Source organism: Callorhinus ursinus, unplaced genomic scaffold (genome assembly GCF_003265705.2).
Source record: "Callorhinus ursinus isolate GAN/ISIS: 27379988/994484 unplaced genomic scaffold, GSC_fseal_2.0 scaffold6, whole genome shotgun sequence".
Classification (NCBI taxonomy): domain Eukaryota; kingdom Metazoa; phylum Chordata; class Mammalia; order Carnivora; family Otariidae; genus Callorhinus; species Callorhinus ursinus.
In genome coordinates this window covers 37,597,579-37,620,956 of record NW_027397068.1, presented here as the reverse complement: position 1 = coordinate 37,620,956, position 23,378 = coordinate 37,597,579, and the positions used below count along the sequence as shown (strand labels likewise).

The 23,378-nt window shown below is 40.2% G+C and overlaps 1 long non-coding RNA gene across 1 annotated transcript; it reads left to right on the top strand.

The window, feature by feature from the left end:
• Positions 1-1,124: 1,124 nt before the first annotated feature.
• LOC112814997 (uncharacterized) lies at positions 1,125-20,178 on the top strand. Its single transcript, XR_003205907.2, has 3 exons — positions 1,125-1,472; positions 11,305-11,356; positions 19,896-20,178. It is a non-coding gene; the product is annotated as an uncharacterized lncRNA (long non-coding RNA).
• The last annotated feature ends 3,200 nt before the right edge of the window (positions 20,179-23,378 follow it).

Genomic DNA, 23,378 nt, shown 5'->3' with positions numbered 1-23,378 from the left:
GGAGACTCATAACCTTCAGAATACAGCATGAATCAGCTGACTGCATAGCAAAGAGAATATAAAATGCCATCAAGAATGTCCTAAACTGGAACAGTAAACTTTTAAAGTACAAACAACTCATCTGTTAGCAGCCTAGTATTTGGCTGTCTGGAAAGTAAATACATTAGAAAGATATCTTTAAAAGAGATTCTATTACCTGTGTAGGTCAGCAATTTTCAAGCATGAGTGTAGAGCAGCTCCAGGTAAGAGGTGCTGTGACCCTGCCTTACTGCAGTAGATAGTAGTACATAAGCAATCCATCGGTTAAAACATGAAGATCTTTCTAATTACCAGTCCATGAATCTAATAATTTCCTTAGGCTAAGCCAGATTTGTCCTCACTTACCCAGGTTATGGGGCATGGATTCTTAGATACACAATCTACAGAAGAATATCATTAAAAACATAAATCTGAAAACAAATTATGTCCTCCATTATCTTACCTTTTTGGTTTTTCAAAACCTTGCTTAAGTGGTCTGGTTTGATTAAGGGTGCTCCAGGGAACCCAGGGTCCGGGTTTAACAGCCCACTGAGAGAAAAAGTCCCTGCGCTGACTTGAGGAAGGCTGTTGCTTTTCATCTGAAGCCTGGAATCAGCAGCTATGTGCAGCTAAAGCTTTTCAGAATACAGATAAGGGAATGTAACTTAGTCTCCCCATGAGAAGGGAATGAAGGACTCCCTCTTTATTCCTTACAGTTTCCTTTTGGTTCTCAAGCTGACCCCCATACACAGAGGGCAGGGAGAGACGGAAGAAAAAGTAGCCACTTCCCGGATTGGTGGGTGGCAGGTTTAATCAGCCAGGGAGCTCCCATCCCAGGCCTGTCCCGCGCGGCCGCCACTCCAGTAGATCTCCTCCCCGGCCCCCCAGAATCTTCCAAGTTTACATACTGCACAGAGGGTCTCGGCAACACGACATTCTCTCTAGGCCGCGCCCATGAAAGGGGCTCCCACCATGGGAATGGCGGACAGACCCCGCAAGGGGAGGGGAAGGCGTGAGGAGCCCGGATTGCGCGGATCCAGCTCTCGAGTCAACAAGCGGTCACGTTCTCGCGATGACCTGCTCCAACACTCCACCGCCTCGTAACAGGCTGTTACCGTCAGAGAGAACGTTCCCTCCGGGCCCCGGGGTGGTATATGTGACCGACCGAGTGAAGGCCTCTAGGTAAATCTGTAAGATTCTGGTGGGCAGGTGCAGAGGTCTACTCCAGTTGCCTGCGCTCAGGACATGCCCCGGATGGAACCTCCCTGGCTTATTAAACCCGCCACCTACCAACCTGGGGTGGCTGCCTCCTTCTTCCGTCTGTCCCTGCCCCCTGTGTATGGGGGCCAGTTTCAGATTACACCAGCGAAGCGCCTGGGGTTGCGAAAACATTTCCACCACCACCCCACATCCACGTGAAACACAGAGTGCAGACGAATAAAGAGAAGAAAAGGGTAAGCTTGAACAAAGTTCCTTTTGGGGAAAGAGAAAAAAATAGGATCAGACAGAGAGAGCTTTACAGCTTAAACACTAAAAAAAATTAAAATGCAATCCTTCCACCACCCCCAATATGCGTAAAGGAGTATCAGCAAAGTTCTGATATCTCATCTTGATTACTTTGATCTGTATATCTTAACAGGGAAATAGGAAATAGGAAACTTTTTCCAAAGAGTTTTGGATACCACAGTTATATGGTTGTCCTGAGGATGGACTTTCCTGTTAAGTGATCCCCTGTGGAAGCCAGGGGCTTTGGGAAGTAGTTAACACTCAATTTTGTGGCTATCAAATCAAAATGCAGGATTTCTGGGAGTTATGACCGGTAATCCAGAAAACGGGGCTTATCAGTTAAGCTTACTAATTAATTTATCAATATCACTTAAATTGTCCATTCAAGGGGTATTTGAGGATCTTGCGTGGGATCATGGGGGATCCTGCAGGGGACACAAAGGTAAGTAAAGCAGCGCTTGACCTCCAAGGGGTTCATTGTCTGTTTGGTGATTTGTGTTGTGGCTCTTGAGATAGGGTGGCTACAGGAAAAGGGTTTTGTTCCAAAAGAAAGGGGAGCACATGAGAGTTCAGAGGAGAGGAAGAAGATATCTGGTTGGATGGAATGAAAAAACACTTTATAAAATGGGAAGATTTGAGAAAAGACAAGACTTGGAGGATAGCTAGTGTTTTGTCAAAAGGAAACAGAGGTGAGGAAAGCGTCTGTAAAAGGACAGCAGCATAAACAATAGCACTCTTCGTCAGCATCAGACTGGCATTCACGGAGGACTCACTTCATGGTGGGCACCGAGCTAACTTCTCTCCGCGGTGAACGCCTCTAATCTTCACAACCACACTGCAAATTCTATTATTGTCTGCATTTTACAAAAGAGGAAACTGAAATTCTGGTTCGTTGCCCAGGACCATATAGCTAAAAGTAGCCACCATCTGAAACTGAGAATGTTTCAAGTACCTGTTGGAACCTAGTTTGAATGGAGCTTTTGGTGCATATCTCTAAACTAAATAGTAATAAGTCTAGAAATGCAGGTCAGAATTTCCCAAGGTCCCAAATACTAGATAAAAGACTCTGTTGCCAGACAGCGTGGGCAGCCCCTGAAAGGTTTTGAGCAGGTTCTGACATTACCCAAGTCAGTGGCATCATAGACATAATAGAATGGAGGGAACGGGGAGGACAGTAAGACCCAGAAGTCCTTGGCAATTTCTCAGGTTAGAAGCAAACTACGAGTGAAGGCCTTGATGATGAAATGAGGTAAGAGAGATGATAAACATAAGAAGGTCAAATCAACAGAAAGTGTCAGCTGATTGAGTTCTGGAAATCTTAGGGAAAATAGGAAGTCGACAGTGACTCTCAGATTTGGGGTTAGAGGCTGAAATGATGGTTTCAGAAATAGAAACAGGTGAGAAAAGATGATTGAAGGGAAGACAATGCCTCTTGAGTCACCCTCCTCCTGCTTGTCCTCCTGATCAACACCGTCACCATCATCACAGTCTACAAGGGAGGGCCCTTGTTCTGTTCCAGGCAGCATTCTAAGCATTTAACGCATATTAACTAATTCAACACTGAAAGCAACTGATGAAGTACATCCTGATAATACTCTCGTTTTATAAGTAAGAAAATGAAGACACACAAGGGTCAGGGACTTGCCCAAGGTCACATCATTAAAAGTAAGCAGTGGTGCCTGAATTGCAAGTCCAGGCATTCTGGCCCCAGAGTCATCTTGAAATTGTTAAAACTGAGTGAGGGGCAGACATCAAAATGTTTTTGTCGGACAAACTTTCTTTGTTGCTGGTTCTCAATAGTGTTCATAAGGGGCATTGGGACCAGGAAACAATCATGTACTTGCAAGGACCACCTCTGGCCCGCATATTACAGAAGAGCAGTTCCGAAGCCTTTCCTCCTTTTTCCGTCCCACTTTCACACGTGCCAGGGTTTTGTCCTCTTACACCTTGCAGTGCTCCATTAATTTTCCAGAGGCAGCCTGCTAGTATCTGTCTCCCTGTCCAAATAGTCTTCGTTCTGCCCTTAATAATAGGGATATTCTCTCCTTTACAGAAGTATTGCGCCTTTCCCGCTCTCATTCTTCTGATCTAATACGTCTGGGCGATGTATGACTCCGCCTGGGTTTCCTCTTCTCTTTAACAAGGCCGTTGGAAAATATTTACATGCAGAGTGTTTCGCAGGTGGTGGAGAGCCCAGCTCTGGCTGTGGTTGGTGCTGGCTACAGAGGAACTGTCTTCATTCTGCTGCATTAGAGTCCCCTCCAGTGTATTGGGGTGGTATATTTATTTGATTTCCTTGTTTCTCTTTTCCTGGTTCCAAAACAATGGAGTAGGACTGTGTGGTGCCATGTGCAGGGGTTGGAGGGAAGGAAGGCCATGCCCAAGGAGAGAAGGACAAGAAAACGGAGAGGTTGCTGAGCATGAGGCAGGGAAGGGACGCCTGACATCTGGGAGGGCGAGTGGCCGAGCAAGGCAGCATCTGGCCTGGGCCTTGCCTCCTGACTCCTGGGAGTGCAGAATGAGCTAGAAAGATTGGGAGGACCACAGAAACAAACATTCCACATCATTCTGGCCAGGCATAGCCATTCCATAGGACTCCAAGCCCACAAGCCACATGTAGCTGAACACTAACTGATGCTTTAAGACTTTCCCCCCAGATTTATTATCATAAAGATCTTTAAACGTAAAAAATAGTTGAAAGATTGGTACATTGATCGTAAGTATTGTCACTGCCTAAATGGAACAGTTGTTAATATTTTTATTAACATTTTACCATATTTGCTTTATTGGTGTGTGTACTGATAATACCTAAGAATATATTTATATATGTGTATATATTTGTTTTACTGAACCATTTGAAAGTACATTGTGAACATCATGGCCCTTTATTCATAACCACTTCAGCTTACCTCTAACAGAAATTAAAATGTTCTCCTTAAAGACCCCAACACCATCACACCTCAGAAAATGAATAAACATTTTAATATCATCTAATATCTAGACAATATTCAAATTATCTATACTCTCCCAAAAACATATTGCCAGTATTTAGTCTAAGTTCAACTTTGCATTCAGGTGTTGTATCACTTCATTTTATTTTTCTAAGTTTTCTTTTTGTAACGTGTATAGAAAAAAGAAACAAGTTATAAGTGTCCAGCTCAGTTTTCACAAAGCGAAACATCTGTGTAACTATCGCCCAGATCAAGAGTAGAATATTACCAGCACCTCAGTATCCTACCCTCTGCTCCCTCCCCACCAGTGTGCCTCCCCAAAGATAACTATTACTCTGACATCAGTTACCATCAGTAATTTTTGCATGTTTTTGAACTTTATAGAAATGGATTCATACAGTTCAGACTTAATTTTGTCTGCTTATGAAATGCATCAGTATTATATATATAGCAGTAATTCCTGTATTCTCATTTTTTTATATACTATTACATTTTATTAATATTCTACAATTTATTTGCCCATTGTTGACTGGCCATTTGGATATCCTCTGTTTTCAAATGCATGCTAAGCCTATGCACATTTTTAAGCTAGGTTGCCCATCATTTTCCTATTAATTTATGAGTTGTTTTTATACAGAGGACATGAGATCTTTGTTAAATATACCTATTCCAAATATATGCTCTCACAGTGACTAGCCTTTCACTCTCTTAACTATGTGTTTTTCTGAGGAGCTGTTTATTTTAATGAATTCCGATCTTTCCTTTTATGGCTAGGGCTTTTTGTGTCCTTTTTAAGAACTCTCTGCCTACTCCAAAGTCATAAATATATTCTCCTTTGTTATCTCCGGTGAGCTTTACTGTTTTACCTTTTACACTTAAGATATACAATCCATGTGGATTTTATCTTTGTGTGTGACATTAGGTAAGAGTCAGATTTACTTTTTTTCCAAATGGATATCCAATTGAACCATTCCATTTATTAAACATTCTTTTCTCTCTACTATGTCAATATTGTCATATACCAGGTAACCATGTATTGATAGCTCTATTTCTGGACTTTCTACTATTTTATCTATTTGTTTATTCCCCCAGACAATACAGTATTAACTTAATTACTGTAACTTCATAGTAAATATTAAAATTTGCTAGTGTAAGTCTCCCAGCTCTTTTCTTCTTCAGTACTACCTTGACTATTTTTGGACCTCTGCATTTCCGTACATAATTAAGAGTCAACTTTTTAATTTTTAGAAAAAATATTTTCCTGGGATTTTGATTGGGTTTTCATTGAATGTATCAATCAATTGTAGAGAACCGACATCTTTACAATTTTGAATCTCCTAATCCACAAACATGGAATAAATTTTCATTTGTTTAAGTCCGCTTTCATTTCTCTCAGTGTTTTTGTATATTTCTGTAAAAAGTCTTTGGGCATCTTTCATTAGATTTAATTTTAGGCTTCTGATGTTTTCTGGTGTTGATGTAAATATATCATATATTTTATTATTTTATTTCAAATTTTTTGTTGCTTATATAGAGAAATACAATTGAATTTGTATATTCACTTTTTAGCTAGAGACCTAGTTAAATTTACTTTTTCATCTAAGTTGTTTTTTTCATATTTTATTTATTTATTTGAGAGAGAGAGAGCACAAGCAAGGGGAGTGGCAGAGGGAGAGGGTGAAGCAGACTCCTCGCTGATTCAGGGCTTGATCCCAGGACCCCGGGATCATGACCTGAGCCAAAGACAGATGCTTACCCAACTGAGCCACCCAGGCCTTCCTCATCTAAGTTGTTTGATTACAGATTCTTTGGTGTTTCTATAATTTTTGGATTTCTATGTCATCTGAAGATAAAGGCAATTCTATTTCATCCTTTCTAATATTAATACCTTTTTCTTGCTTTATTGATCTGGCTAAAAATGTCTGTATAATGTTAAATGGAAGAGACAATAACATAATTTTTGCATCAATTCAATCTCAAGGGAATTTTCAATATTTCACCATAGAGTAGGAAATGTACCACATGTTTTGCAGATGTCACTTACCAGATTAAAGCAGTTCACCTCTAGTCCTAGATTCCTAAGAGTTTAATTTGTAACCATAAATGGTTGTTAAATTTAATCAAATATTTTTCTGCGTCTAGACAATTGGATGATTTTTTTCATAGTCTTTTGTGGTTTATTACATTGATTATTTTAGTGTGAAACCACCTTGGAATTCCTGGAATAAAACCTATTTATCATAATATGTTATCCTTTTATTTACATCACTGGTTCAAATTGCTAGTACTTTTTGTAGAATTTTTTTGAATCTATATTCTTGAGAGAGATGGGCCTCTATTTTGGTAATATCCTTGTTCCATTTGGTTATCAAAGTTATGGTAGCTTCATAAGACAAGTTGGAAGGCGTTCCCTCTCATTCTTTTCTCTGAAAGAGATTCTTAAGACTCATGTTATTTCACCAAAAACTAATGATGTAATATATGGTGATTAACATAACAATAAAAAATAAAAAAAAAAGACTCATGTTATTTCTTCTTTAAATGTTTCAACACCTTCACAGTTGAAGCCCCTGGATCTGGAGAATTTTCTTTGGGAAGATGTTTATTTACAAGTAGATGTAGCACTATTTATGTTTTTGTATCTTTTTGTGTAATTTTTTGGAAATTATGGATTTCCAAGGATTTGTCCACTTCATATATATGTCAAATCTAGTAATAATATATTATTGTTTTAATATCTTTTAACTATATTTTAGATATCTATGGGAAATGTGGTTATATCTTCTCTTTCTTGCCTATTTCTGGAAATTTGTACTTTTTTTTTCCTTGGTCAATCTTACTTGGGTCTATTAATTTTACTAATCTTTTTCAAAGAACCAAATCCTGATTTTAGTGATTTGCTCTATTTTATTTCATTAATGTCTAGCTTTATCTTTATTATTTTAATCTTCCTGCTTTCTTTGGGTTTAATTTCCTTTTTTCTTCTAACTTTTGTGATGGATACTTAGATAATTAATTTTCAGAATTTCTTTTATAATAAAGCACATATCACTATAAATTCACCTCTTTAGCACAGGTTTAGTTATATCCCACAAGTTTTAAGATGCCAACTTTTCAGTTCAAAATATTTTTTTGAATCATTCAATTCAAAATATCTCTAATTGCCATTGTTAAATCCTCCTTGACCCATGGGTTATTTTTAAACATTTGGGGATTCTTTAGTTATCTTTTTATTATTGGCCTCAAGCTTAATTACAATGTGATCATACACCATACTGTCAATGATTTTAATTCACTCAAATGTGTTGAGATTTATTATATGACATCATATGATCAGTTTTGGTAAATGCTCCATATACACTTGAAAATAGTATGTGTGGTTACATTGTTGGGGGCAGTGTTTCATACATGTCAGTTAGTGTCAAAGAAAGAAATGTGACAATAGAAGCAAAGGTCGGAGTAATGTGATTGCTGGAACATGCCACAGGCAAGGAACGCAAGTGGCCTCTAGAACCTGCAAAATGCAAGAAACAGATTCTCTCCTAGAGCCTCCAGAAGGAGCACAGCCCTGCTGATGCTTTGATTTTAGCCCCATAAGATCCATTTCAGACTGCTTGCCTCCAAGACTTTTGCTGTCTTAAACCATATTTTTGGTAATTTGCTACAGCAGCCATGGCAAACTAATACACTTCTGTCTTTTTGCCTTCTTTTACTTTCAGGCTTTGTGCATCCCTGTAAGTTATGTCTCTTGTAAATAACGGTCTTTGGTGTATTTTGTGTTTCTTTTCCTTATACATCTGAGAATTTTTGCCTTTTTTTAAATTTTTGTCTTTTAATTAGAGAATTTAGATCCTTTTCATTTATTATAGTTACTGAAATACTTAAATTTGTAACTGTCATATACCCATTTGCTTATTTTTTTGCTTTTCTTTGGATAGATCCAGTATTTGTTTTATAATTCCATTTGTTGTCCTCTGTTAGCTTCTTAGATATACTTTCTTTTATCCCTGGAGATTATAACATGCATTTTGAGTTAAAAGAATCTAACATCAGTTAGTATTGTTTTCACTTCCTAGACCATACTGATGATTTTTACGTTTCATCCAGCTTTATAGTCATTCTCATTAGGAGTTCTCATCTGCTACAAGCTGTTCTTTCTTGACCAGCCTTAGGATTGTATTTCTACAACTTTGCATAAATCCCACCTGGTTCCTATCTCTCCTTTTCCTCCAAATAGCCAGTCCCCCTGGATGGGAAGAGGAAGAGGCAGCAGAAATGCTACTCTAAAAAGAGATTTAAGGCCACTTTCCACACACTAGCTTTGTTATATTTTCCTGAATTTGAGGTACTCACTCTATCTTCTAAACTGTGGTAAGAATGTTTTTAATCACACACCAAAAAATTAAGGTATTTGTATCCAATGCTCCCTTGGGCACTTGTCCGTCTCATTTTCTCTCTTATGGGCAAAAGCAGTTTGCCACACTGAATGAAATGGAGGCAGTAACCATAAGTGTATTCACAGCTAACCCTGGGTATCTAATAACCCCCAACCAGCTCCTGACTCTTTAAACCTGGGGAGAAAATTTGGGAGAGATCCCAACTTTCTTGAGAGTAAGGGCATGGGCAACCATTCATGTGCAGGACAGTCAGCAAATAAGACCATGAACTGCAGTGGCTCAGAGTGAGTGGAGGGAAGACCATCCATTGCTAATTTTTAATTATATGATCTTGGGCAAGTTGCACACACTCTCTAAACTCTGTTTCCTCTTCTATAAAGTGGTGAAAGTAATAATACTTCCCTCTTTTATTTGCCACGAAGGTTAAATGTGATAAATCAGGTAAAACACTTAATATAATGCCCAGCACATTAGGTATACTCAATAACTGCTAGCAATTTTTATTTTAATCCTAGCCCACTAACATTCTCACAGTAACTCCTACAGGGGCTCGGAAAGATCTAGAGGGACACAAAATCAGCAGATGGAAGAGTAACTGTAAACTTCACTTCTTTGACACTTTTGCCCTGAAAGTAGTTAAGAGATTACAAGGTTAATTTGTGAAATTTTCCTGATTCTGTCCTCTATCTACTGAGGGTCTAAAAATCAGGCAGTGGACCGGGGAAAAAAATACATCTGCTGCATTAAGATAAAGAAACGTATTTGAAAATGTGTGTGTAAGCCATCTTTTTTAGGGTGTGGTCTCAGCAAATGCTTCTCTCTATATATAGTCATTTACAAACATTTACTAAGCGCTTCCTATGTCCAGGTCATTGGGCAAAGCAGCAGGCATGCCAATAAAGAGCCTATGCCAAATGCCAATGCTCTATCTCCATTTCCTCTACATATTTATGTCATTTTGTCTTTGCTGAATGTCTCCGAAGTACATGCAACTGATATTCCAATTTTACAGGTTAGGAAACTAAGACACAAAGAGGTTAAGTAATGTTTGGAAGTCACACAGATAAATATTAATGATTTAGTCCTTGTCCTCATGGTGCTTACAGTCTACAAAATAGAAGGTGTTTTAGTAGAACATTTTAAAACTATATTAAATGTTTAAATGTAAACTTGTCCAAAAGCTGGCAGCCATCCAGGTAATCAGAAATTAACTTGATATTCAATTTTCACTTAAGCATTTGAAGTCATATATCCCCAGCCTAGTATCTCTAGCATTTCTGGCATCCCATGATTTGTACACATAAGAAATATAATCAGTTCCCTGTCCAAGTAATTTTAATGGCCTTTTAGTGGATTAAAATGAAATTCTATTAGATATACTAATGTAACTCTGGTATTTAAAAAATGTGGAGTGTGCTAACTACAAATAAAAGTAAGTTAACAGATAATTTTGTTAGAAGTGGTATTAAGAAAACTGGAATATTGTGTATTCAGTTAGCAAGACACCTGAAGCATAACTGAAGTTTAAGAGTGATTAGAATATAGACCATAATATGTGAGAGAATATTTAGCCACTATGAAAAAAACTTGAAATCAAGTGCAATGCCTAGGAACATATATGATTCAGAATGTTGCTAATTAATGTGCGATCTTGTTAAGAACATTATTTTATTAAGCAAGTGTGTGGCATGATTTCCACATTTTGAATTTGATCATTGTTGATCTAATGGGTGGGTCCAAGGAGACTACATCTGTCTTTGGACTTTCAAATGCCAGTACTACATTTTTAAGATGTAATATAAATATTACTTTGAAGGAGATCATTCTTGAGAAACCACAGTCATGCATGAAGGAAGTGTTACTAGGAGCCTGGAGCCAGAGAATATAGCTTCCTAGAGTTACAAAGGACCTTGGAGTTTCCTCAGGATTTGGGGGTAGAAGGAGAGAACTTAAATCAATAAATATTAATAAACAATGATCTGAGCACCTACTCTGTAGGCAACTATGCTTCGGGCTTAGGTGCTTCTTCATAACATTTTAAGTACTGTGTTTTGGGTTGTAGTCTGTGTTTTCTCTTATTCCTGCCATTCCCTCCCAACACACACACACACACACACACACACACACACACGCTAAAATTATAAGGAAGAGATAATTTTTGTCATGTCATGTCTGTAGTACCTAGAAGAATGTCCATCATCTGTGGTCAATACATAATTGACAGAGGAATATATGGAACAAAAAGATGGAAGACACAGCCTTACCCTTAAAAGGTGGCAGCACAGGGGCAAAGCAAGAGCACTGAAGTGGGGTGCAGAGACCTGATTCTCACCTTTGCTTGGCCAACACTTTGTCAGCCACAAGCAGAGGACCTCAGTTTCCTCATGTGTAAAGCAGTTGGACTATCTCTAAGATCTCCTTTTTACTTCCAGATTCTGTCATTCTGTGTCAGTCTTCAAATACGTGAAGAGCGTTCACCCTCAGGTATGAGAAAAAGAGCATTTGATCAGGGTTGCTCTGGGAGGTGGATCTCTAGCTAGTTGGGTTTGGGCCCTGCGTTAGCTTCCTGTGGCCACTGTCACAATGGAACACAAGCTTGGTGGCTGAAAACCACACAAGTGTATTCTTTCCCAGTTCTGGAGGTCAGAAATCTGAAATCAAGGTGTCAGCAGGACCCCATTCCCTCCAGTGGTTCAAGGCGAGGCTTCATTCAGCAAATCTCCTGAAATTAAACATCAACTGGACATCTCCTAGTTCTCCTAAAGACAGTTCATCAAATCCAATTGTATCCGTATCTCCAAGTGCGTAGGGCACCTCACCCAGCACCCTCCTCCTCTGGCTGATACGCTCCGAGTCTGTCTCTGGGAGCTGAGGCCCTTCTCTGAGACACTAGTCCAGGTGCTGGGGCAGCTTGCCCAGGAAGTGGATGGGACAAGATAGGAAGGAAGGGGGGGATGGTGCCCTCAAGGGGCTGTGGACAGGGGCAAAGGGCTGAAAGGCTGCCTACACACACCTAGAAGTATGTTCTGAACAGCAGCTTAACTGCAGGGAAACAGTACTTTGGGGCTGGCATGTGGCCTGCAGAAAATGGAGTAAGCAGAAGAAAATGCTGGTTTTTCCTTTTGCTTTTTCTCCTCACAGCCCACCCCCTTCTCTCTTCCTAATCTTGTCTCTGCCTTTCCACACATCTCCTTCTCTCCCTTTGTCTCACCTTTTGTTTCCTCTCACTTTTTTCTTTTCCATGCCAGATCATGTGAGTCTATGGGGGAAAGTTAATATCAGTGTGATTTGAGGGAAGTTGGAAGCCATCTCCACAAAGCAAGGAGACACACACTACCCTGTTCTTACACAGCGCACTGGCCCAGGAAGGGGTACGCTGAACATAAAACGCGCAGGTCTTGAGGAGGTAAAGGATTTGCCCGTACTGAGGAAAGTGCCTCCTTCTTTGTCCTCCTCAGCGCCTGAGAGGAAGGACTTAGGACTCCCCTCGGAAGGCCTGCACGCTGAGTTTGAGGGCAGTAGCCTTATGTGTACCCTCGTTGGGTTGTTTATTTTGTATAGGTATTTCTTAAAGAAAAAGACAGGTTTAGGGTGCTCAGGGTCTAGGTTCCCAGAAAAACACTATAACTTCATCCAAAACTAACATGTCTTGTGCATTATAATAGCTCCCTTTATTAAGCACCACACTGTGTAGTAAATTTTAGCCACACTTAGGTAATCCACTTCACTTATTAATCCTCTCGACTACCATATGTATATACATAAGAATTATTATTATTTCTACTCTAGAGATAGGGGAAATGAGGCTTGGGGAGGGCAAACAATTGACCCAAGTTAACAAATTGATAAATGTTCGAAATGAAATTTTGACACCAAGTCCCATGTTCTTTTTACCACACCATATTTCTCATTTAAAATAATTGACTTTTTGTATCCCTTGCAAATCTAAAAGTAAGAGACTCCATGATCTCTATAAAATCACCATTTTCATAAATTTCAAAATATATCCCTTCTTTGTCAGATTTCTTTATTAGAGTGGGTTTTAATTTCCCAATCTGTGCTCTTTCCAAGGAAATTTTTTCAGCTCATGCTTGAGAACTTCTTTTTCCCCCATGGTTACTTGTTTTATGTAGCAAATGCTTTCTGTAGCTAAATCAGGCACCATAATATTATTCTCTCAAGTATGCAGGGCTGAGCACAGGGCATGACCCATGGTAGACACTAGAAGTGTGTGAAGAAGTGAATTAGATCTGGCGAGTTCAGAGAGCATGAGGAGCAACTAGCATGGATAAAACAGAGGGAGGAGACTGGTCTATATGAGGAATAGGTTTGCCAGGTAGGATATGGTCAGATTAGGAAGGGCACTGAACACCGTGAAAATAGTTTCAACTTGATGTTTCAGACAAGTGGAAACAGCAAAGGCCTTTGGTTCAACTATTTGTAGCAATTGTAGATGCAGTGTTACAGAAAGGTTCTCCCCTACAGCTAAAAAGAGAATGGAACCAGATGTACCAGCCAATGATGGGTACGGAAATCCTCAAGCATGAACTAATGAGAGCTTAGACAGAGATGATGGAAATGGGAAAGATGTCTCAGCGCTGGACGAAGCTGCATTTCTTGTGTTTCCTTAGGACACTTATCTGTTTAAGTTATTTAGCTGAAGTGGCGAAGTAGTTGCTGATGCCATTAATAATGAAAACGACCCTGATATATTACACTTAAAATTGCCTTCTCAGGGCCTTGCCATTCTTTTTGTTTCATGTACTGGCATCATTATCTACTTGACACTTCCCCAAAATATATATTTAGGAAAAGCTAATACTTGAGAGACAACTCGAGTTTTCATTACAAGTTGATTAACAGGTGCAGCTGTGAGAGGCTAGCTGGCATCAGAAGGCCTGAGTTTTGATCTCCTTCCTACCAATTAGAAGCTGTGTGGCTTTTAGGCAAGTCATTTCACCATCTTGAGCTTCAATTTCCTCAGCTGTGAAATGAAGATGGCAATACCTATCTCCAGGATTATGATCACATTTAAATGGGGAAAAAAGTATATGAACGTACTTCGTACATTTTACGGTGCAGTGTGAGTGCAGAATCTTATTTTTGTGAGCAATTATACATAAATCGAGGCTAAAGCTCTCACTCCTTCAAAAAGAAACTTCATTAAAAAAATCTCGACAGTTATTTAATTTCTGTGGTATTGGGGTGTACCCAGCAGGAGGAAATGAGAGGAAGGGACATGTTACCAGAGGCAAGATACAAGGAAAGAATTTGGCATAAGAAACAAGGCAACAATTTTGTTCTGGAACCAGTACAATGCTGAGCTGCCTGAACTACTGGACTCAGGTTCTGGAAATTGCCCCTCTACTGGTTAGGCTGACACGTTTAAATTTAAGTGCAGGAAGTTATATTTATACCTATTTCATCTCGTTTCTTTTGGCTCACCAGTCCAGCCTGTCAGTATCTTTTTTGAATCTTAACTTGTCATCCAAGTACTTAGTTGTGGCTCCCAGCTTTGTGTCATCCTCAGATTTGATGAGTGTGCTTTCCATGCTTTGCTGCTGGTTTATTCTAAGTTCAGTTGAACCCTGTGGCACATCCCTAAAAAATCTTCCTTTAGAAGATAGCCAGCTTCAAAACCACTGGAGACACTCGCAGCGAGCCCCCATTTCTTCACCTTTGTATAAAAGCATCAAAAAAGGTAATGTCAAATGTCTTGCTAAAGGCTCGAAACACTGAAATTTCTAGCTCTGCCCTTGATTTTCCTCTCTCCACTCCCTTCTTACACACTCAGCTACCTCTGCACAAATGCTCACCTCCTCACCTCCTCCTCCCCCTCCTCCCACCTTGAAGTTACTCCTTCTGCCAAGGGCCACCCCTTCTGCCTGTGCCATGATGAATCTCAGCACTTCCAATCTCCTCTAGGTCTTCTAAAGCACCATTGTTCCTCTCTCTTTGTTTTCCACCTCTTCCTTAGCCTGGCACAGTGGCTCTCAACATTTAACAGGCATCAGAAGTTTCTGGAAGTCTTGTTACATCACAGATCTCTGGGGCCCAAGAATTTCCATTTTTAAGTTCCAGTGGTTCTTATGTGTAGTCCCTGGACCAGCAGCATCGGCACCACCTGGGAACTGGTTAGACGTGCACAACCTCAGGCCCCACTCCAGACCTACTGAATGAGAAATTTGGGGACTAGGACCAAGCAATCTGTTTGAACCAGCCCTCCAAGTGATTCACATGCACACCAATGTCTGAGAACCACTGGTGAGCATATGGAGTAAAAAGAGGGCTGTACAGCCAGGGAAATTTGAGTTTTGATCCCTGTTGTGTCCCTTCCTGTGTACTGAGGTCACTTGACTTACCATCCCTAAGCCTCATTATTTTAATCTATAAACTAGGAATGTTAATACCCACCTCTGTAGATGGTAATAAAGATTAAATGAGATAATGTACGTAAAGCACTCAGCACAATGCCTAAATATTCAATAAATGGAGGCTGTATTTACTTTATCATCATAAAAAAGTTCCTCCCTCCACCCTCTGTCCCACTCTCACCTCTGTAGCCAAGCCCATAAAAATCTCCATCGTCTGTCTCCATTTCCTCACATCTCATTACTCCTTACATTGCTGCAGTTGGCTTCTGTCCCCACCACTCCACTAAAGTGGCCTTGCTAAGGTCATCAGTGATCAAATTCCAAAAGTGCTAGATTCTACTTGTCTCTTGTTTCTAGTCTCTGTATTCTTTCTTTTGGGACATTTCTCTTTCAGTTCTTCTGTGACCTCTTTTGGCTTCCACATAGTCCCCCTTTCATAATCTTCCTTTTACCTTCCTGCTGGTTCTGTCTTGGTCTCTTTAACTGGTCCCTCCCTGCCACTACCTGCCTCTCAAGTGTCCTCCACAATTCACCTTCATTTCTTCTCACTCCAGACCACAGCATTATTTACCACCTAGCTGCCTTTCCAGACAAGAGCTCTCTGGACCTCAGACATCTCCAGAGGACAACTAGATGTCCCAACTTGAAGACCTCAAATTCAACACAACCCCGAGACCACACTCATTGGTGCTTGCTTGCCCAGATCTCTTCCTCCTTCTAGGTTCCTTATGTCTCCGGATAGACTGTGAGTTCTTAAGGTCAGAGATGAAGTCTGATTATCTCCGATCTCCATACCTGGCTTCAGAGCCAGGTAAGCACTTCATAATGGATTCATTTACTGAATGCATGAATCAACAAAGTGAATTATGTCCTATTGTCCAGTAACTTTCATAAAAAGAGATGAAACACTCACAAAACAAAAAGAAAATGAATTATTTCCTAAATCCACACTGTTGCTAGGAGTCATCACTTCCCTTTCTAAATCTTGATTTCAAATCCACTCTCCTTATTAATAATTAATAATATATGCCCATCCCAAACTTTGCATACTTCTTTTCATAAATCCTCCAAAATTACCAAGAGTAGTTTCATAATCACACCTGTAAGCACTTCAGTTCTGCTAGAATGCTCTCTGCCCAGAGACTTGAGCCCCTTTAAGGGAGCTAAGTGTTTCCTCACTATTGCTTCCCCATCCTCGGGTTTCTGTTCCTTTTTAACTCTACTTGTTCTATTCTTGTTAGTTTGGAGAGCATTCTCTTAAAAAAGACAGAGGTGAAATCAAAGTTTGGTAGGGACATTCTTTCAATCCTTTACGCTTATATCACCCATCCCTCCTCCATCAAGCCTTTATCCCATCCTGATTATTTAGTTAGAAACATGGGTTTGAATGTCCTTTTCTATTACCGTTAGCATTTTTATCATGATGAGTTTTAGACCTGCTGATTTGATTCTTACATTTTTAGTCACTATAGGAATATTCATTTTTGGCAATGATCCCTTCCTTCAATCTTTTGTGTTCTGGCTAAGGGAGACCAGGGTAGAGATGGAAGGGGATAGGGAGCCAGGCTGAGAACAGAGCAATTGTCTCCTGCCCTGGGGAGATCCCCAGTAATACAAGCAGCACAGGTATGGTGATTAACATAACATAATAAAATAATAAATAAATAAATAAAAAGAAGGACACAGAAACTGTCATCAGATCTCAGTAAGCAGAAAAAGCAAGATCTGGGCTGGCCAGGTGTCTCCCGTTGAACCAGAGTCAAGTATTTTAGCTTCTTATCTGATAACCTGAACCTTTTGAATTTGTTGTTATTTTAATTTTAGATTTGCCTTATCTTAATTCCAGATTGCTATTTAATCAGCAGTGGTTTGGAACATTTCAGCTTTTAGTTTCTCACTAAGTTAAGTATTTAATGATCTGTAAACAAACACTTGAGAAGATGCTACTTAAAGGGACTCTGATCCCTCTGTACTGAAGTGAATGAATCCACTCTTAAATTTATCTTCCAATTTTCAAGTAAGCATTCTGCTACTAGTGTCAAAAAAAAAAAAATTGGCTGGGAATGATGGGGGTTGAAGGGAAGGAAGCATCACTATAGGAAGTTTGTGGGCTTTTTAGCCCCCACCCCAACTGGGGGTACAGTCTTTTGATGAAGGCTCTCTGGCCATGGTTACTGGGGGATGGGAAGGTGTGGAGGGGGCTAAGGAAGGGAGAAGGAAAGCTGGGAGGTGAAAGTATAGGACCAGGAGCACACCAGGACTGTGAGGGGCAAGAGTACTCCTGTGAGTATAGGTTGAAATCCAAGAAGAGAAACTGCAAGAGGAAATTACAGGAATAAGAGAGAAAGAGGAATTAATTTTTTTTTTTTTTAGATTTTATTTATTTTTTTTGACAGAGAGACACAGCCAGAGAGGGAACACAAGCAGGGGGAGTGGCAGAGGGAGAAGCAGGCTTCCCGCAGAGCAGGGAGCCAGATGTGGGGCTTGATCCCAGGGCCCTGGGACCATGACCTGAGCCAAAGACGCTTAATGACTGAACCACCCAGGTGCCCCTAGAGAGATTAATTTAAACACAATTTAAACACAAAGGTGAATTCACAGACAGAAGGAAACCAAAAGATGGAGGAAACATTAAAAAGCAAACAAGAGAAACAGAACGAAGGTGAGTAGGAAAGACAACTACTAGTTATTTACACTCACTTCAGATTCCAAGAATGGGATTGATATTCTGCTGGTTCTGGTGCTGGGAGCACATTCTTTTGAAATATGCACTCACCTGAGACCTCCCTATTTCTTTGGATAACTAAATTTTATCCCTCATAAGAATCATTTCTCACAGGACTGTCGGATTTTTTTTTCTTTTTCTGATAGCCACTTGTGCCTCTTGGGCTCTTTCAGAGTCTCAGATTCAGGGAGTATGCTTTTTGAAAAATCTACCTCTCCATAGAAGTTAAGGTTCTCTCCTCCTCTGGCTATTACATATATCATAGCACAGTCACTTCCTCCTCAGCAGCTCATCTTCCTTTATTCATCAGAACTTGGTTCAGAGCAGCAGGTCCCCTTTTCACTTCTAAGAAACGAAACTGTCAGGAGGGCAAGTCAAGGATTCTCAGATGTTGTTCTCCCAATTTATTATCATTCTCTCATTATATTTGAAAATCTGTCATGATGAGGTTTCAGCTACAATCCCCAAAAAAGTTTCCACATCATTCCTTACCTGAGATCATAGAAGTGGAAACAATCCACATCACTTCCAAGCAGCCTCTGTGATCGCAGATGCCATCACCATGCAGGTAGCTCCAGAAGATTTCTTGGCCTCTAAGACTGCCAGGGCGTGAGGAGGTAGAAATGGGCAGGTTTCTTAGGGCCAAGGTCACCAGAATTAAGTCCCAGCTTGAAGCAATGAGGAAAGCAGAAGTCAAAGGGAAGAGCAAAACTGGAGGACATGCAGTGTGCAAAGACCCCAGATGTCCAGAGGGGAGTGTAAAAAGCATTAAACATGGTGTTCTGCCCAAATGTCAAATGGTCGGAGCCAACATTTGGGTGTGGAGCCAAGAGTTCATTAAAAAAAAAAAAAGCCAAGTACAAAAATACTTGGAGCAAACCTTTGGTTTATTTTGATCATGGCTTTGATTTATCTGGTTTTGCTGTTTCACAGGTTCATGAGTGCAGAAACTCATCTGTTTAACTTTACCACTCTGTCCCTGGGGCCTGGGACAGCCCTGGCATATAGCAAGTGCTCAGGAAATTCATAGTGAATCAATCAAACATCAGTGTTTTCAACTATTTCTGTTTGTTTTCTTGTTAATGGACCAGGAGGGGTGTGCACACAGTGATTAGCAGTGATTTCAAGGGCAAACACCAAAGTGGAGACTATGCTGCTGCACTAAGTCAACCCACTGGGCCAAAGTCTGTCCTCTGTCTGAGTTACATAAATTCATAATTCTCCTGCATTTTCAATATGCTAAGCAATCCCTACTAAGAGAGATGAGAGAACAAACCTGCATTATGGATAAGTATGCCTCTCACACAAAAAACCGAGCATTACTAAGGCTGCATGGGAATGTTAATGTCTTCTGTGCCATGGGTAAGGTTAAAAAGAAAGACAACCCCTTTGAAATTATAATAAAATACATTCTGAATTATCTAAAAGTTTCAAACAAACAATTACTCTTTAGAAAGGTCTTCCCTCAGCAAAATTAATCTGAAACCTTAGATCACACAATTAAATATATTTTCACCTTGGTTAAAATTGTTAATAGTGGGAGTCTTTAGGAAGGCATTAATGGGCTTTTTTTGTTTTGTTTTGTTTTTTTGTAGTGCAAAAATGAATGGATTCAATACCTATCTGAACTGTATAATAATTTAACAATTCTTGGATTCCAAGCTAACATTTCTGTCAGAGCAGTGACCCCACTCTCATCATTTATGTTGAAGTCTGCCCAATACATTCAAAAGATTTGTGCTTATTATAACACTGTACAGCAAGACACTTTCATTTGATAACCTTTGTGGCAATGGAAACTCAATCACTAATTCTTTGCAACTTTAAAATGTGAACCTTTGAGCCCCACTTCTGTAAGGACTCAGAACACTTTCTGTGCTGGTTTGCCTGATCCTGAGCTCCAACCTCTGTGCCTCTCCCTCAGGAGCATGACAGGCGCCATGTTCACTACCCGAAGATGTGGCAAAGGGAGAGCACTCACGAGCACGGTTCCTATGAATGGATGGGCTTTCCCAAGCTCCTCTCCTGATGTTTGCTTCCCCTGAGGAGGATAATTTGGTGGCCATGTCCTTGTTGTTGAGAAAGCTGAGCATGAGGGAAGGCCATAGAAGGCAAATGGGGAGCAGCATTTGTTCAGTCTTTCTCAAATTGTCACTAACATGCAGAGGCTACATTTGAGTGGGTAATAATAAAAGATAAATGCAGGATATCATGTGGAGTGTCATACATTACAGAGTTAAAGGAAAGAAGACTTATTTTTTTTTAAGTTTTTATTTATTTATTTGACAGAGAGAGAGACAGCGAGAGAGGGAACACAAGCAGGGGGAGTGAGAGAGAGAAGCAGGCTTCCTGCTGAGCAGGGAGCCCGATGCAGGGCACGATCCCAGGACCCCAGGATCATGACCTGAGCCTGAGGCAGACACTTAAGGACTGAGCCACCCAGGCGCCCCAGGAAAGCACACTTAAAATGGGTCCTAGGTAAATGGGCAAGAAAGCTCCTTTCTCTAAATCACTTTCCTTTTGGATACCCACCAAATGCTCACAGATACCCATGGCCATGACTGGAAAAAAGGAGAGAAGAGAAAAAAAAAATTATTTTCTCTACTGACACTCCTTCCCTTAGCTCTGACCCTAGGCACAGTCCCTTGGGGCTGTGGCTGATTATAGGAGTGGGCAGTTAGCTGGCTGCTGGATGAGGAACATAGAGAAGTAAATTCTGATGCCGAGCAAATATGTAGGCTTCCCATGGAGGCGGGACATATTAGCAAGGAGGTGCAAGCATCCTAGATATGGTACAATTCTGACCAGTTCCAATGTGTATGGGTTTTCCACCACCATTAAGCAATTCTTGGACACCAGCTGGGTGTCCTACAATGCAACTCAATTTGGACACTTATCTGTCAAGCTCCCTTCACTTAGGAAACTCCAAAGGTTTTAGGAGCTCTGTGCCAGACACAAGGATAAAGACCAAACATATATTTATGATAAATCACAGTATCACATGTGGACATTCTGGAAAGCAAGGGAAGGTCTAAAGCATCAAGGCTAAGGCCAGACAGCAAAATGGGATCTTTAGAAGTTGAAGTCTAAAAGAATGAGACCAGATAAGACCAAGAGGGTGAGTTTAGGAGACTGAGCCCCAAAATGTCCGGGACACAATGCTCCAGGGACAGGTTGTGAGAACCTGCGTGTATGTTTTCTTAGGCAGAAAGTTGGGAAGGAGAAGTTAAGGGACTCATGCTTGTCAGGACACGTTCAGGATTGCACGCCCAGTTCTTTACATGTTTAAGCATATAAAGTTTGTGTGTGTGTGTGTGTGTGTATGTGTTGAGAAGGGTGTTTCTGTCTGCTCCCTTAAGGGTCACAGTGGCACCTAACAATCTCCCCAAGTAGCAAGTCATTCACTCAGTCATCATTGAGCATAAGGTAAGGCCCAGCATTGGGCTGGAATCAGAGCTGTTCTTATCAATAATCCATGCTCAGAGGATTTATTTTGTTCAGCAAGAAGAGACAAGTGAGCTAAATAAAGCCTTTTTTTCTAGAGAGTTTATGACATTTGAAGAATGATGTAGGTTATTGTTAATGCCATGTAAGCACCCTCTAAAAACATAAAAATTCTCTGAGGAGACCTGAATTACACGTGTGAGGAATGCCTCCCTATCTGTTCAACTGATCTCAGTCACGGGGAAGGGATGCTTACGGAAATAAAACAGGAAACATGACACAAACAAAACCATTTATAACACATGAAAATGGGCAAGCAAGAAGGGTGGCGTGCATGAGGTGTAAAAAAAAGAGCGCATTTGTACCGAATGCTTCCAATGAATTGTTCAAGAACACTTCATCCTTGGAGTAGGATTTCCTCTAATTCTGTCAAGGTTGGTGTCTGCATGGGTTATGTGCCAAGTAATTGTCCGGTTGCAAGTTAACAGTGTCAAGAGACTATTTTAAAGATGAATAGGAACATAAAACATACTTTGTCCTATTCTCCACTTTGAATATATCTCTGGAACAAAACTTGTACTTGAAATGGAGAAATGTGATTTTTATGAGTTACAGGGTTTTTTTCCCTTTCACACGACTGACAGAACAAAAACATTTAGAGGAAGACAGCCCAATGTCTCGTAAGTATTTGTATATTTGTTCTTACCATGGCTTACAAGGGACACTGCGAACCCCCTCCCTGACTGAACGCTGAGTATTATTTAAGCCCTGCCATTACACTCCAGTGCTTTCCAATAGCTAAAAGAACTTTGCATTTCTTCCCGTAGGAACTGTAAACTCAAAAAGAAAGATTCTCCTGCAATAAATTGTATCCATTTTATTTTCTGAAACAGTTACTTATTTAAAAATATGTGCTAAGAAAAAGTAAAAGGGAAGAGAGAGGGCCTCTATTTATGAATCATGCTCTTTTTTATTCATACTATTTCCAAGACCAGGCAAATTATCATAATCTTCCTAACAGAGATACACAATTCCACCTAAGAATTACTGTTTTCCTAAACCAGTGAAAAAGCAAAGTTTCCAATAGATGCTGAGATAAATCATCTGTGTGTGCTTATATGTGCACCTTTTGTATTTCACGGTTATAAATAATTCCCAAACCCAACTTTGTGTCGGTATTTTAATATGGATTCTTTGTATTCCTCTGCTGGTGTCATTTCTTTGGATTTAATCCTTATCCCTTACAGGCCGGCACCAGTCCATTCAGTATTCTGACGGGACCAAGCCACCACCCCACCTAAGAATATCAATTATGTTTTGAAAGCATACGATTTGATTCATGCAGAAACCACTGTATATGCATCATGGTGTTTTCATAAAGACTCCCTTATTTACTCTAAACAGTGTTATGACTTTCACTGTATGGCCACATAGTAACTGTTTAACCTTAAAGACTTAACTCTTTTCAAGAAACCTTAAAGAAGCAAAAGGAAAGCTTGGCCTCAAGAATACATTTTCTGTTCTTAACAAAAATCAGCTCTGCTCTGAATAGCTGAAATGAGGCAAAGCTTCAAAGCTGCAGCCGTAAGTGCTGTACTGTAGAGAAGGCTCTTCACCTATGTCTGAATGTGCAAAGGAAAGGAACTTTCTGCCAGCTGAATGTGTGTTTCCCAACTTTTTCTCCTCATGCGTATCTAAAAAGGATACTGGACTAGAATCCCTAGTAGGTTTCCTATTTAAGGCTTGTTAGCAAGGGATTCCCACAGTAGCATCTGGAAATACACACACACACACGCACACATGCACACATGCACACACACCCCACCCCACTTCTTTGCTCACTCAGAATTATCAAGACTTAACCCTAAGACACTAAGAGGCTCAGATGAGCCCATCATCTAATCGAAAAGCCATCAGAAATGAAAAAGCCTCCCTTTTCCTCTCCCTATTAAATGGGATCATG